Genomic DNA, 12,449 nt, shown 5'->3' with positions numbered 1-12,449 from the left:
TTGAGTACCTACTATGTTCCAGGCACCATTTCAGGTATTGCTATGAACAAATAGACAAAATACCTCTGCCTTTATGGAGTTTACATTTTAGTTTGGCGAGACAGAAAGTAAGATCAATAAGAAAAATATATAATGTGTTAGATGCGATAAGTGCTTTGAAAAAAAAATAAATGAGGGAAGGAACTCAGGGAGTGCCAGGGTGTGGTGAGGGTGATAATTTTATAGAGGATAAATAAGAGAAGCTCTATACAGAATTTGGAGGCCTTGCTTTCAACTTGAGCTACTTAAAATACAAAGGGAATTTATGAGTTCACATAAATGTAAAGGATCCATCCCTAGCAGAGCTGGATGTAGTGCTTGAAGTGAAGTTTTCTGAAATCTATAATATCTCTTCTCATCTTTTGGCTTTGCTTTCTTTTCCTTGGCTTCAACCTCTAGCTGATTCTCTCCCAGTGACAAGATGGCTGCTAGCTTTACAACAGCTCAACTGAGAAGCCCTAGGGAAAAGAGAGATTATCTTCTCCAGTGGTTCCAACAAATGTCCTGATGTTGAGTCTCATCGTCTCATTGGTCTGGCTTGGATCTTATGGAACTGGGAATACACTGATGATCCAGGCTCAGTTAGGTGTCTGCGCATGGGTGAGAGCTAGGAAAGTGGGGTCTGCTCACCCAAATTATAGAGAGTAAAGGGGGTGGTGGAATCCCACAGATAGGAAATGTGCTATTATTAGCAAATGGAGGATAGGTGCAGGACAGGCAGTCACAACAAATGACCCCTAGTCCAGTCTTTGGTTGGAGAGGAGAGAGGCTGCTGAATGAAGCTCACCAAGCATCTGCCATGCATAAAGGGAAAGAGCAGCCATAGGTCAGAGCCACAGCGAAGCTCTGGCTTAGTCCAAACTTCTGCCCTACTGGGCATTAGCCTGAGGCTGCTTGCAGATGACCCTTCCCCATGTGTAAGCATGCCATGTTAAGAATGTTTAATCCTCAGGACCTCAGAGAAATTTGTTTCCAGGTGATGCTGTTTAATTTTTTGTTTTTATTCGTTTATTTTTTTAAAGACAAGGTCTCCCTCTATTGCCCAGGCTGGAGTGCAGTAGTGTGATCATAGTTCACTATAACTCTGAACTCCTGGGCTCAAGTGATCTTCCTTCCTCAGCCTCGCAAGTAGCTGACACTATAAGCATGCACTACCACACCTGGCTAAAGGTCATATTGTTGAAATGGAAACTTAGCTGTGTCTGAGAGAAGGGATATGTGCTATATTTGTAGAGGGTTGATGTCACGGACAGACTGTTTACAATGAATTCCCTAATGAATCAGTTCTGGGATGATTTCCAGGTGTAGAGGTAAGAATGTGAAGTGAGAGGGCTGAGGTTCTGTAATCCTTGTATTTTTCTACTCTCAAAACACAGGAGATTGGCTGGGTGCAGTGGCTCATGCCTGTAATCGCAGCACTTTGGGAGGCTGAGGCGGGTGGATCACCTAAGGTCAGGAGTGGAGACCAGCCTGGTCAACATGGTGAAATCCCATCTCTACTAAAAAAAAAAAATTAGCTGGGTGTGCTGGTACACGCCTGTAATCCCACCTACTCGGGAGGCTGAGGCAGGAGAATTGCTTGAATCTGGGAGGCAGAAGTTGCAGTGAGCTGAGATCACACCACTGCACTCTGGCCTGAGCAACACAGCAAGACTCTGTTTAAAAAAACAAACAAACAAACAAAAAACAGACAGGAGAGCACAGTGGTTAAGGACATGGCTTTGCAGTCAGACAGATCAGGATTAAAAGCCCAGCTCTGCTACTTCTATTGACTTTGGTTTACCTACCTGCCTCTGTTTTCTCTTCTGTAAGATGAGATGACCCTAACATCAATATCATATGGTTCTTGAATGGGTACATATAAAGTCAAGTCTTACCTCTTAGTTGTTATAAACATCGGATGTATGGCCCGACAAATGGCCATATCAGGAATTATCCACATAGTATTACTTGGGGCAGTAAAGGCATGTACTGAAAAGCATTTCAGCCACAAACCTGCTTTGGGATATAAGGTTCCCATGTCCTTTTGTACTTTTGGTTTAAGGTATCAAAGTTTGTGTAATTATATTCTGGGAAATTTTGAAGGATCCAAGGTTGTATTTCAAGGACCACTAAAGAAGGAAATGGGTGGGGGGATCAAATCGTCCTTGGGGCCCCCTCATCTGCCACTTCCAGTAGATAAGTTTTATTTTTATCTATTTTACATGCTGATTCCACATGAGATTTTCTTTGACAAAGAGTTCTGTGACTGAAGAAAAAAGTTTGGACAGTGCTGCATCAAGGCATTGAAGCTTCTGTTAAAAAACATCATGATGTCCTGAACTATGATCTTAACTTAAAAAAAAAAAAGGAAAGAAAACATCATGATGTCATATAGAAAGGCACTGGGTTGTTTTGCTTGAAGGAGAAAAACCACAGGAGGGATGGTGCCAACTCTCTTCATGTATTTGAAAGGTCACCAAGTGGCTCAGAGAATCAACTAGAGGCAGATTTCAGCTTGATGGAGAGAGGAGAAAGATGTTTCCAGCAATTCAAGCTCTTCTTCCAGCAATCATTTTTGGGGCAGTGGTACACTGCTGTCCCTGCAGATATTCCAGCAAAGGCCTTAGGCTGTCAAGTACAATACCAAGGGGATTCCATCAAGAGCATCATGATGGACTGTGACTGCCAAGATTACACCCAAACTGTAAAATTCTGTGATCTGGAGTAACGCATTAAGGTGTTATACCCCAGTGAACGTCTTGGTAAAATTTCATCACCTATGTTATAGATTCTAAGAGTATGGCCTTAAAAGAATGTGCCATAGGACACTTTCGTTTTGAACTAATTGGAGATTTACAGACAAGTTCTGAGAATAGTAAAAAACTATTTCATGACCCCTCACCCATCTTCCCTTAATGTTAATATCTTATATGACTGTAGTACAATAATCAGAACCAGGAAATTAACATTGGTAGGATACTATTAGCTAAATTAAATACCCTATTTGAATTGTATCAGTTTTTTTCACTAAAGTCTTTCACTAAAGCCTCATTCCAACAGTGAGAAATTTGGTTCTTTTTTTTTTTTTTTTTTGAGACAGAGTCTCGCTCTGTCACCCAGGCTGGAGTGCTGTGGCCGGATCTCAGCTCACTGCAAGCTCCGCCTCCCGGGTTCACGCCATTCTCCTGCCTCAGCCTCCCGAGTAGCTGGGACTACAGGCGCCGCCACCTCGCCCGGCTAGTTTTTTGTAGTTTTTAGTAGAGACGGGGTTTCACCATGTTAGCCAGGATGGTCTCGATCTCCTGACCTCGTGATCCGCCCGTCTCGGCCTCCCAAAGTGCTGGGATTACAGGCTTGAGCCACCGCGCCCGGCTGGTTCTTATTATCTATGATATGTTTAGTTATTTGATCACTGCTAGTAGAAACTACATATGGTAGTTTAAGATTTATTAACACATACCTTTGTGAGAAATTGACTTCCTGATTAGTTTATACCTCTATTATCCAAAATCAAAGAATTTAGAGCTGGAATGTAATGTCTACAATCACAGTCCATCCTTTCCCTGTTGAGGGACTCTTCTTGCTATTGTTCTTGAGAGCCCATCTTTTTAGGAAATTTTCCCTTCCCCAAAAAAGGTAACTTTTTGGCATGATTTTTCATTAAGAACAATATTGCTATTCATTCAACAGACATGTATCTGGCACTTATCTACAGATGTATGTCAGTCACTAGAAATACAGAAATAATAGATATAGCTCTTGCCTTCTAGAAATTTGTAGTCTAGCAATAGGTAGGAGTAAATGAACAATTATAATAGAGTAGAATGTGGGATTGGGAAGAGAAAGCATATAATAACACTGTATGGGCTACATGCTATGGTAGGTATAAATACTATGGGAACACAGAGTGAGTGCCTCACCCCTCCTGAAGTGTCATAAAGACTTTCTGGAGAAGATGATGGCTGAGTCAAGTCAAGAGGGACTGAATCCCTAGACTCAATTTATCTAGGATCTCCTCCAAATCTTCCAACTCCAAGGAATCTAATTCTGAAAGTGACCAGAGAATCTACTTATCTATTCAATGAGCTAGTGATATGGTTTGGTGTGTCCCCAACCAAATCTCATCTTGAATTCTAGTTCCTATAATCTGCATGTATTGTGAGAGGCACCCGGTGGGAGGTAATTGCATCACGAGGGTGGTTACCTCCATGCTGTTCTTCTGATAATGAGTGAGCTCTCACAAGATCTGATGATTTTATAAGGGGATTTTCCCCTCCTTTGCTCTGCACTTCTCCTTGCTGCCACCATGTGAAGAAGGACATGTTTGCTTCTCCTTCTACCATGATTGTCAGTTTCCTGAGGCTTCCCCAGCCCTGCAGAACTGTGGGTCAATTAAACCTCTTTCCTTTATAAATTACCCAGTCTTGGGTACTTCTTGATTGCAGCGTAAGAATGGATTAATACAGCTAGTATATTATGCTTGTAAGGTTCTCCACTAAGGTGCTTTTGCTTATTATTTCATTGGCTCTTCAGAATAGCCTTGGCAGATCTGTAGAACAAATATTTAGGCTGCTGTGTGGAGAAAAACTGTAAGAGGGCAAGGGTAGAAGTCATGGTTCAGGCCAGAGATGATGAGTCTGTTTCCTCATCTGTGAGATAAGGAGTGGTAGTACCTATCTCACAGGATATATGTGAGAATTAGATATAATATATGAAGTGTGACCATGCAATAAAACTATGGCTGCCACTGTCAATATACATATCTGTCAGAGTCCCAGCAGGAAACAGATGGTGCACTCAAATTACAATAATTCAGAGAGGGTTTAATGGAGGGATTCTTTTCAAAGCTGTTGGCAAGGTTTAGAGAAACCCACAAAGAATGGTGTAGCACCCCAGGTATTATAACAGAGCAGTTACCAGAGCCAGGAAGGAAAGCTCCAATAGAGAGGGAGGTCATGAGAAGAGTCATGATAGTTGGTTAAGGGGTGAAGGGACCTCATTCCTCCCTCCCTCTGCTGCCAGTGTTACTCACTCACCAAACCCGACCAGATGCTAGAAGGTCCAAAACCTATTGCTTTCATCCATTCAAGTCAGCCTCTTGGGACAGAAAGCAGGTTTTCTAGAGTGGCTCTAGAGGGATAAGTGGAAGTTATGTGTCTCAACTTGGAGAAAGTTTCTAGAGTGGCTCTAGAGGGATAAGTGGAAGTTATGTGTCTCAAATGGAGAAAGTCTCAGAGAAGGGCAATTTGCTGGGAAGATACCTCAAGAAGGGTTAACTACACTTCCCCAGCTTGCTTGTCAGTATGCCTTCCATTGCCCTGGCTGTTGGCCTGTATTTTAACTGGAAGTTTCTGTGGACATTTGTTGTTTTCTCTGCCAGCCTCCACTCTCCTTTCTTCTAGCAAAAATATCTGCTTTTCTTATAGGGATTCATTTCCCCACTACTCTCAATCTGTCTACTCCAGTGGGATTTGTACCCCAAGGTGAACATGTGACCAGGGCCCAAGTCAATCAGCATGGCCTATTCTCCCGGCCATTGTAATTGGTTCATGATTAAGCACATGGCTGAATTAGAAGTCGTGAGACACTGTGAGTCTCTCATTAAGAACAGAGGGAGAGGGAGAGAAGAGCTGATGCTTTCATTTTACCAACCAGTGGGATAATCTTGAGCCTGAAAATGAAACCAACCTAGCAGAAAAGAGACCTGAGATCCCTGAATGTGGGATCTTCTGAATGTGCTATCTTCAGTTGTGCCTGAAGATAGCACCACCACTAAACTTTGTAGTTAAGTAGGCCAAAAAATTTTGTTTTCAGTTAATTTGTGTTGTGTTTGATTTTCTGTTACACAAAAAAGAGTCCAGACACAGTTCTTTCGTTGTAGATAATAATTTTAATACAAATCTGAGTTTGGAAATAAATCTAAGGCAGTGTCATAGTTCTTAGAGGCTGTTCCATATATCCTGTACTGTTCTATACTGTATTCCATGAAAGAACAGTGTTAGTTATGTCCTAGCATAACATAAAGGAAATTGATATGGTAATCAGCTGTAAATGTAATAACAAGACAGTTGAGATTTGTGTTTTAAAACACATTCTTGCACAATTACTTCCCCATTAAATTCATACAGGAAGCTGAGGTTAGAAATCAAGATTGAGATCACATATCTGCTGAGTGGTTGTCTGGGTAGAAAATGAAAATCGTGCTAGAAGTTAAAATCCACTATTTGACTGAATTGACAAAATAGTAAAATTCCAATTGATCTAATTCCCAGTGGCCAGTGATTTTACTTTTCTTAACAAAAATTATGATTTGGAAATTAGGGAGCTCTCTCTCAATCACTGATCAACTGTTCTTGTTTAAATGCCTCAATTTCATGCTTCTCAGAATAGGGGATTGAAAAGTATAAGAATTTAAAAAAATGCCTCTATATCAATATTCTTAAAATTCAGCTAATTAAATTTTAGAATGCAAGGAGTATTTTAAAAAACATGAGAATTCTAGAAGTCAGCTCTTAACCTTGCATTTACTTAGGAAATTTAGAACTCATTTTCTTCTATAATAAGAGTGTTTCCTTTTTGGTAACAGCTTTATTGAGATGTAATTCACATGTTGCAAAAATCACCCTTGTAAAGTGTTCAACTCATTGGTTTTCAGAATATTAACAAAGCTGTGCAGTCATCATCACTGTCTAATTCTAGAATTTTTTCATCTTCACTACCCTTTCCCCTCTCATCTCAGCCCCTGGCAACCACTAATCTACTTTCTGTCTCCAAGGATTTGCCTCTTTGGATACTTCATATCAATGAAATCACACAATAGGTGGTCTTTTGTGGCTGGCTTCAAGGATTCATGTTGTAGAACAGGATATCTTTTGCCTGTGCTTGAAAAGAACAATGAGGACCTTGATGAGTAAGATGCTAAAGTATTCCTGCATCCTGCATCCGCTTTGGCTGTGTCCCCATCCACATCTCATCTTGAATTCCCACATGTTGTGGGAGAGACCTGGTGGGAGGTAATTGAATAATGAGGGCAGGTCTTTCCCATGCTGTTCTCATGATAGTGAATAAGTCATGAGATCTGATAGTTTTATAAGGCGGAGTTTCCCTGCACAAGCCCTCTCTTTGCCTGCTGGCTTCCATATAACATGTGACTTGCTCCTCCTTGCCTCTGCCATGATTGTGAGACCTCCCCAATCATGTGGTACTGTAAGTCCATTAAACCTCTCTTTCTTTTGTAAATCACCCAGTCTCAGGTATGTCTTTATCAGCAGCGTGAAAACAGACTAATACACCCCCGACCTGCTTTATCAATTCCTTCTCCACAACATAGCCAGAATGGTTTCCTTCCTTCTTTTCTTCTCTTTTCTTTTCTTTCTTTCTTTCTTTTTTCTTTCTTTCTTTCTTCCTTTCTCTCTTTCTCTCTCCCTCGCTTCCTTTCTGCCTTTCTCTTCTCTTCTCTTCTTTCTTTCTTTCTCTCTCTCCTTCCTTCCTTCTCTTCTTTCTTTCTCTCTTTCTCTCTCCCTTGCTTCCTTTCTGCCTTTCTTTCTCTTCTCTTCTCTCCTCTCCTCTCTCTTTTCCTTCCTTCCTTCCTTCCTTCTTCCTTCCTTCCTTCCTTCCTTCCTTCTTCCTTCCTTCCTTCTTCCTTCCTTCCTTCTTCCTTCCTTCCTTTCTTTCTTTCTTTCTTTCTTTCTTTCTTCTTTCTTTCTTCTTCTTCTCTCTCTCTCTCTCTGTCTCTCTCTCCTTCCTTCCTTCCTTATTTCTTTCACAGGTTCTTGTTCTGTCGCCCAGGCTGGAGTGCAGTGGCATGATCATGGCTCACTACAGGCTCAACCTTCTGGGTTCAAGCAATCCTCCTACTTCAGCCTCCTGAGTAGCTGGAACTACAGGCATGCATCACGATGCTAACTTCTGTATTTCTCTGGTAGAATTGGAGTTTCACCATGTTGCCCAGGCCGGTCTCAATCTCCTGGGCTCAAAATATTCACCTGCCTCAGCCTCCCAAAGTGCTGGGATTATAGGCATGAGCCACTGTGCCTGGCCCAGAATGGTTTCTTTTTATTTATTTATTTATTTTTTTGAGACAAAATCTCGCTTTGTTGCCCAGGCTGGAGTGCAGTGGCATGATCTTGGCTCACTGCAAGCTCTACCTTCTGCTCCCGGGTTCACGCCATTCTCCTGCCTCAGCCTCCCAAGTAGCTGGGACTACAGGCATCTGACACCACGCCTGGTTAATTTTTTTTTTTTTTGATATTTTTAATAAAGACAGGCTTTCACTGTGTTAGCCAGGATGGTCTCGATTTCCTGACCTCGTGATCTGCCCATCTCAGCCTCCCAAAGTGCTGGGATTACAGGTGTGAGTCACCATGCCCGGCCCGGAATGGTTTATTAAACTGTATGTCAGTAGATGGCCCTTGCTTCCAAGTCAGCATGAACCCCCAGGCCCTGTTCCACCTCCCCAGTTTCTTAGTGCCCCTCTTTTCTTCTTCGGTTCCCAGGTCTGTTCCCTCTAGCCCAGGGCATCTACTCATGCTGTCCCTACCACCTGCAGCTGCCCCTCTTTGTTCTGCTTTAGTCAGTTCCTTAGATTCCTTCTTCAGATCTCAACCCTAGTGTGATTTTCTCAAGTCTAGGTCATGTTCCTTGACTACTTTTCTGCATAGCGTTTATTCAATTTGTAATTATACTCCCATCAGTGTGACTATTTCATTCCTTTTTATAACCCCCAACTAGACCATATATTTTCAAAGACTAGAGATGATGCCTCTGTGGCTCATTAAAAAAACTGTATAGTTCCTAGAACATAGGAGGTGCTCCCTTTTCCTCAAAGAATTTCTAAAATATTTTAGTATAGTTTTTTTAATGTTTGGTGTATTTATTAATAGTAGAGTACTTTGAATATTGGAAACTCTGTCAATCAGAATATTGGATTGACCTTTGTCTGACCAGGCTGTGTAATAGAGTTCACTGTTCTTTGTTTAATGTTGACCATGCTGATCAATAACAGTGGGTTAGAATCATGCAGAGAGCAAAGGAAATGAGGAGTTAACATAAAAAGCCCCCCAAATTTATTTTAAAGCAACCTCCCTCCTTCTTTCTCCTATTCCGTCTCCCTCCGTTGTGCGTCTTCACTCCCTCCCTCTCTCCCAGCCAGAGAGCAGCTTTCGAGTTAAATTATAGGCCTCTTTCCTTTCCAAATGAGAACTGGCATATATATGTATTTTTTTTAAACAACTCTATATTTTTATGGAACAATAAGTGACATGATCTCATATTTTTACAAGATAATTATATTAGAAAAACTCTTAAAAGTTTTATACACAGTTGATCTAAATGCCTTTAAAAACATGATAAACTATGGCAGATTTGTTCTTAGAAAGAATAATTGATATCCTGAGGGACCAAATGAAATGTTATGAGAGTCCCTGTCTTCACAGATGTTATGAAATTCAAAATCAACATTGAGTGTTTGTCTAGACCAGTGGGCAGTCTCACCGCTCTCCACCTCCTGACAGCCCTCCCCTTCCTGTCCAGGGACATTTGGCAATGTTTGGAGACTTTTTTATTGTCACAAATGGGGGTGGGGAGCTACTGGCATCTAGTGGGTAGAGGTCTGTGGTGAGCAGAACAGCTCCCGCAACAAAGACCTACCCAGCCCAAATGGCAGTAGTGCCAAGGTTCAGAAACCCTGGTCTATGCAAAATAAGTGTTTCGAGATTGTATTAAATTACCGCCAACTAGTTATTTATTATTCCCTTGTTAAAGAACAGTTTGTGGAAATTCTTGAATAGTAAAATATATGCCTTCCTTTGTTCATACTGCCAGCTTTTCTTTAGTACTTTATGCCAGGGACTGAGCTAGGCACAACAGATAGATACATGGTTTAAAGTACATGATATTTATCATGCAGGTGCTTACAACCAGAGAGACAGACACATAATTTGATATTTAATATATGCGTGTGTTCAGGGCATCCTGGTCACACATACAAAGAACACTTTACCTCATCTGGGATTCAGCAAGACTTTATGGAGGACATGATACACCTGGAATGCTTCTTGAAGGTTGATAAAAGTTAGGCAGGGGAAGAAAGGGCATTCCTGGCAGGAAGACTGGTGCACCAGAGGAACAGATGTGTGAACACAGTATCTGCAAGCAGTTTCATGTTAGTAGTGTAGCACTAAATGCAAGGAGAGGCAAGAGATAAAGCTGAAAGGATGGATAGGGCAGGTGATGGGGAGTCTTGTGTGCAGGTTGAGAAACTAGAGGGAAGGAGAGGCAAGGGTTTTCAGCAGCAGAGCAACATAATCCAACTTGTCTTTTATATAAATAGCTCTAGCTGCCTTGGAAGCAATGGATTTAAGGGGTCAAGACTGGATGCAGGGGGACCAATTAGCAGGCTATTCCAGTGGCCCAGGTAAGAAATAAGAAGTGGCTGGATGAAAGCAATGGCAGTAGGGTGGAGAGGAGGACTTGGATTGAGGGATATTAACGAGACAGATTCAGCAGAGTGCTGATTGACTGGATGTGAGGGTTGAGGGAGAGGGGGCGCTCCCAGATTTCTGGCTTGAATATCTCTGAATAGAGTGGTATTTATTTTTTATTTTTTGAGATGGAGTCTTGCTCTGTCGCCCAGGCTGGAGTGCGGTGATGCGATCTTAACTCACTGCAACCAGGTTCAAGCGATTCTCATGCGTCAACCTCCTGAGCAGCTGGAATTACACATGGGTGCCACCATGCCCAGCTAATTTTTGTATTTTTAGTAGAGACAAGGTTTCGCCATGTTGGCCAGGCTGGTCTCAAACTCCTGGCTTCAATTATTCCACCTGCTTCGTCCTCCCAAAGTGCTGGGATTACAGGCGTGAGCCACTGTGCCCAGCCCAGAGTGGTATTTAAATGCAAGATGGGGTCAGAGTAGAAAAAGCCAGTGATAATTTTGTTGTGGGCACATTAAGTGATACTTCAGCAGGAAGCACATTTGAAGGTGTTGAAAGATAAGGATTAGAGATGTTGATTTGGGATTCTTCAGCTCCTTCTTCAGAGGAAGGAGCTAAACTCATGAGAATAATGAAACTGTGCTAGGGCAGCCATGATGAAATTGCACAGGGTTAGCGGCTTAAACAGAAGTGTATTTTTTTTTTTGGAGGCTGGAAGATCAAGGTGCCTGCAGGGTTGGTTTCTCCTGAGGCCTCTCTCCTTGGCCTGAAGACAGCTACCTTCTCTCTTTGTTCTCACAATGCCTTTTCTTTGTGCATGAGCATCCCTCATATCCTCTCTCTCTCTCTCTCCTTATAAGAACACCAGTCATATTGGATTAGGTCATTTAAATGTAATTACCTCCTTAAAGGCTCTATTGCCAAATACAGTCACTGCAATGGACTGAGTATTTGTGTCATATCCACCTCCCACCAATTTATATGTTGAAATCCTAACCCACATTGTCATGGTATTTGGAGGTGGAGCCTTTGGAAAGACATTAAGTCATCAAAGTGGAGCCCTCATGAATGGGATTAGTGCCCTTATAGAAAAGACCCCAGAGAGTGCTCTTACTCTCCTTTACCATGTGAGGGTTCAAGGAGAAGTTGTCCATCTGCAATCCAGAAGAGGGCTCTCACCAACGCCTGACCATGCCTGCACCCTGATCTCAGACTTCTAGCTTCCAGAATTATGAGAGATAAATGTTTGAGCCATCCAGTCTGTAGTATTCTGCTATAGGCGCCTGAACTGACTAAGCCAGTCACATAGGGGGTTAGAGCTTTAGCATACGAATTTGGGGAAGACATGATTCGGTCCCTAACACAAAATTCATAGAGAGGAACAATGACTCCAGGATAGAGACCCTGATGACCCAAGGGCAGAAGGTCACAAGGTACTAATTATTATGTAATATGTAAATATATGTGTTTGTGTGTTGGTATCTATATAGCTTATCTCTATTTGTGTGCATGTGTAATATTTGTTAGATTAAGATAAATACATAAGGCATAGAGAAGAAAAGAAAATGGCTTATAGAAGTCTACTGCTCTGGGCCTGTAAGCCCAACACTTTGGGAAGCTAAGGCAGGCAGATCACTTGAGGCCAGGAGTTCGAGACCAGCCTGGCCAACATGGCGAAACCCCGTTTCTACCAAAAACTACAAAAATTAGCCAGTCGTGGTGGTTCATGCCTGTAGTCCCAGCTACTCAGGAGGCTGAGGCACGAGAATTGCTTGAACCCAGGGCAGATGTTGCAGTGTGCTATCATTGTGCCACTGCACTCCAGCCTAGGTGACAAAGCAAGACTCTGTCTCAAAAAAAAAAAAAAAGAAAAAGAAAAAGTCTACTGTTCAGATTACTTCTAACATTTAAAAATAATTAAAAGTAAAGTGGTGGCTCATACCTGTAATCCCAGCACTTTGGGAGGCCAGAGTAGGCAGATCCCTTGAGCTCAGG

Source organism: Trachypithecus francoisi, unplaced genomic scaffold (genome assembly GCF_009764315.1).
Source record: "Trachypithecus francoisi isolate TF-2019V2 unplaced genomic scaffold, Tfra_2.0 Lachesis_group0, whole genome shotgun sequence".
Lineage (NCBI taxonomy): Eukaryota > Metazoa > Chordata > Mammalia > Primates > Cercopithecidae > Trachypithecus > Trachypithecus francoisi.
This window is presented reverse-complemented; position numbering follows the sequence as displayed.